Source organism: Myotis davidii, unplaced genomic scaffold (genome assembly GCF_000327345.1).
Source record: "Myotis davidii unplaced genomic scaffold, ASM32734v1 scaffold44, whole genome shotgun sequence".
In the NCBI taxonomy this organism is placed as follows: Eukaryota; Metazoa; Chordata; class Mammalia; order Chiroptera; family Vespertilionidae; genus Myotis; species Myotis davidii.
Window position 1 is genome coordinate 5,674,981 of NW_006299705.1, and position 4,807 is coordinate 5,679,787.

Sequence of the window (4,807 nt, forward strand, 5' to 3'; positions counted from 1 at the left end):
GGAATCTGAGTTCATCTGACAGACTCTGTTTGGTGTAGCTACCATTATTTGCTCATTTTAAAGCTGATCTCTGGAGGCAACATATGTTTAGATAAGTCAATACCCATCTCTGGAGTTAGGCATGGAGGCATCCAAACCATATGGACTGATAATGAGAGAAAGGTGGTTTCCTAGGGGAAAATGGGGTGCTGTTCACAGAAGAAGGTGAAACGGACACAGCAAGAACATTAACTATCCACTATAGAAACCCAGGGACGACTGTTAAGTAGAGTGATAATCAACACTGTCACATGACCCAGAGGTTGATGAGAATGAGATGGGCGTGAATGGGCACCTGTGGCTTAGTCATTTGTTTCTTTAAAGATCAGAAAAATGGGAGGAAAACACATTTTAGTGGGTGAAGAGGTGAGTAGGGGTAGAAACACCATAAAGGCAGGGATTTAATATTTTAAAGAAGTCTCTCAGTGAAAGGAAGCAGAGAGAATACTCTAACCCAAATCCCACAATTACTGAGTTCTAGGCACTGAGGGCACTAAGATGAATAGTTCACCTCAAAGAGGCTTAAAGCTTGGAAGGGGAAGAGAGAATTGTCAATGAATACTATTCTACAAAGAAGGACTACTTAATGATTTCAAGGTTGCATGATGGGAAGATATACCAGTGACAGCCTGATATTAGGTCAGAGCTATCCTACAAGAATGTAATGAGCCCTAGCTGGTTTGGCTCGGTGGATAGAGCGTCAGCCTGCGGACTGAAGGGTCCCAGGTTCAGTTCCGGTCAAGGGCATGTACCTTGGTTGCGGGCACAGCCCCAGTAGGAGGCGTGCAGGAGGCAGCTGGTCGATGTTTCTCTTTCATCAATGTTTCTAACTCTCTCTCTCCCTTCCTCTCTGTAAAAAATCAATAAAATATATATCTTTTTAAAAAAGAATGTAATGAAATCTACTCAAAGGTACATGGGAAGTGGTGCCTGAGCTGGGTTTTGTGGGATGAATAGGAGTTTGCTTTATGAAGCAAAATGGGGAAAAGAGAGGTAGGCAAAGGCAAACATTCTATAGGAGGCTCATGAGTGCATATTGCTGGTGTATAAAGTGCAGGGGTGTGGAAAGGACAAGTGGAGAAGGGCCTGTGTGATATCCCCAGGGGTTGGGCTTTGTCCTGCAGTATTGGGCAGTAGGCAGTGAAAGATTTTCGGCCAGAGCAAGACATACCAGATTAACATGTTAGAAGACTCTCTCTGGAGTCAGTCTGAACAGGGACCTGTGTGGATACAGATGGGCCAGTTCATGGGAAGAAGTGATAGTGTTCAGCACAAAAACAGGGACCGAAAAGAGGGGATTCCTAGAGTGGAAGGGCATCAATCTGTTTGTAGTTTCTAAGGAATCTCCTTAGAAAACGTAATAAAACTGGTGATTGCTGGATAGGGAGAAAGAGGAAGCTCTGAAGGCAGGAGCTGGGGCTCTGGAAGGAGGAAATGAGCCCTGGAGAGGGTGATACCTGGACAGATGTGCAGGTGGGGAAGTAATAATGGGAGGAGAGGTCCCCGGAGAGGCAGGGAGAGGGGCTACAGACACCTGTGGCAGCTGAGACAGGCTGAGCACTGTGTGTGTGCGCGCGTGTGTGTGTAAGTGTGTGTGTGTGTGGGGGGGGGAGAAGATGGAGAATGTGGATAAGAACCCAAAGCATTATTGAGGAGGGCAAACAGTTGGAGAGCTCTAATTTTCTGTTAAGATTGCAGTGAGATCACTTGTTGGGAGTGAGTGGGCCTCAGATTCCCCGTGGGGAAAACGGGGTAGTAACAGAACCAATCAATCACTGAGTCATGCCAGCTGCACCCCCACCTGGCCCTCCTGGTGCCATTTGCCTTATCTAGGTCCTCATTAACTCAGCCACGCTGTGCAGGCCCTGGAAGTGGAGTGCGGTCAGACCTCCATCCCCCAGGAGCTTCTCAGACTTTCACCCACAGGCATCTAATTTGGGAGGCCTGTGGTGAGACCCCGCAGGACCCTTCATATAGGAGGTTCTGAAATGCATCCTAACACCTGCCCTCCTCCCCCATCCTCTCAACTCCTCCCCTCCCCCAGCACACACACAGCTGAAGTACAGAGGACTGGGTCCTGGAATTTGCGATGATGTGGGAGAAGATGGGGTGGAATCCTTTGCAGAAACCGGGTGGGTGTCAAGTGACTCAGGAAAGGAGGACACGGAGAGCAGGCGGCTGTGCCAGCAGCTCCGGGAAAGCGCGGGGGCTCCTATTCTTACACCCAGGGGATATGCCTCCCCCAACCACACAAGAGTGCAGCGGCCACACAAGAGACCCAAATCTGTAAAAGCTAAGCACAACGGACAATAACCAGACTTTTCTGACACATCATGGTAATTCTTCTAAAGGCAAGGAATGTAAATGGAGAGAAAAACAAATAATAAGAATTTAAAAAACTATGGATAATAGAAAGGCACTGGGCGATATCTCCAAAAGTTGCAGCAGTTGTGTGAAGCACTGTCCTCTGCTGGTTACAGTGGGACCTGCAGCTTTATGGCAACGGCATCCTTGACTTCTTGACTGCAACCTGGAGAGAGGACAGGTGAGTGAATGGGGCTTCTGAGTAACTGTAGGTCATCAATGACTATCATTAACTACACACCATGGCTCTTCAGATAAAAGCTGAGCGTGAAACTTTAGATTTGCATATTTGCTAGGTAATGATGACCAGGTTAAGACACAAACTATTTAGGAAAAATACTGAAGCCCTGAAAAAGTTTCCTTGGAAAATACTTTTTTAAAATATATTTTATTGATTTTTTACAGAGAGGAAAGGAGAGAGATAGAGAGTTAGAAACATCGATGAGAGAGAAACATCGATCAGCTGCCTCCTGCACATCTCCTACTGGGGATGTGCCCGCAACCCAGGTACATGCCCTTGACTGGAATCGAACCTGGGACCTTTCAGTCCGCAGGCCAACGCTCTATCCACTGAGCCAAACCGGTTTCGGCCCTTGGAAAATATTTTGATATGCATTTAATGGCCACAGTCACCTGGAGATAAGCTGCAGAGGTAGAAATTTTTTCCTGGGATAAAGGAATAAACTTTCAAAAAAAATATTTGGTAATTCTATGCTGTTAATAATAATGGCCAACGTTTTATTGAACATTTGTCATTATTGGCACCTTGTATGCATTATATCAATTAACTCTCACAACAACCCAATAAAGCAATAAGTATTATCAGGAATAAGGCAATAACTATTATCTAATTTATCCTAGAATCATTGTACATCCTCCTAGTTAAGGTTGTGCCCACTGCTTTATGACATAGACCAAAAGTGTTTATTTCATGCTCAAGTAATGGTCACATGGAGGTGTTCTTGTGACTGGGTGCCTCTTTTTCTCCCTGTGCTGATTCAGGCACTCAGACTCCTTCTGGCCTGTGGCTCTCTATTAACAGGCACTGGTCCTTTTCATACACATCTAGCCTATCAGAAGAAAAGAGCAAGGAGAAAGCACTCTTGCTTCCTAAAAGCTGTGGCTCATGTGCCAATGGCAAGAACTAGACTGTGGCCAATGGTCTAGTTCAGTGATGGCAAACTTTTTGAGCTCGGCGTGTCAGCGTTTTGAAAAACTCTAACTTAACTCTGGTGTCGTGTCACAGATAGAAATGTTTTGATATTTGCAACCATAGTAAAACAAAGACTTATATTTTTGATATGTATTTTATATATTGAAATTTAACAAAGAAAAATCAACCAAAAAAATGAGTTCGCGTGTCATAAGTTCGCCATCACTGAACTAGACCATTGGCCACAGTTAGGGCTAAGCGGGAAGGGAGTATTGTTTCTGTCTGGTCAGTCTGGTCATTCTGCACCATGGGAGGGGGAGCAAGGATTTCAGTGGTCAACTGGCCCTCTCTTCCCTCCGTCTAGTAAGTATGAAGGGTGGTTCATTGCCTCAGGTCACACCTTTTCAAGGAGGATGAAGGCAGCTGATCACTTCCCTCATTGAGCACCGCCTCAAGATCCTGAGGCTGGGTGTTTTGTTTTTGTTTGTTTTTTTAATGTATTTATGTATTTCTTTATTTTTGTTAATGCTCACCTGAGGATATTTTTCCATTGGTTTTTATTTTTTTAAATTTCTTTATTGATTAAGTTATCACATATGTGTCCTTATCCCCACATTAACCCCCCATCCCCTCCACTCATGCCCTTACCCCCCTGTTGTTTGTGTCCACTGGTTAGGCATTGATCAGACTGTCAAACCTCAGAGGCTGGGGTTTTTGACAATAAAACATTTGTGTGGCACTTTTCCTGTTGGCAAAGCACATCCCCTATCTATTATCTCATTTAATCCCCATAACTCCTTGTGAGGTGGGTTAATTACCTTTATTTCCCAGATAAGAAAACCAAGGCTAAGCATCAAGTGGCTTGCCCAAATTCCAACAGTTGGGACTCAAGGTATTGTGATTGCCAGATCCTAGAAATAGTGGCAGCTGCTAAGTTTAGGAGGAGCTTGACCAATCAATCAATGAACTTGTATACATTTATGCATAACCCATGGACACAGACAATAGGTTGGTGAAGGCCTCAGGTCAGGGGCATGAGGGGATCTCTTCTGGAAGAGATCAACGGAGGGAAAAAGCAGACATATGTAATACTTTCAACAATAAAGATGTATATATATAAAAGTCCAAGCAACCATGTGACCGTTCAACCATTAGATCGTCAGCTATGACATGCAATGACCAACAGGGGGCAGATACTCAATGCACAGGCATGGAAACATGGAACAGACTGATGAATCTCAGAGGAAAGGG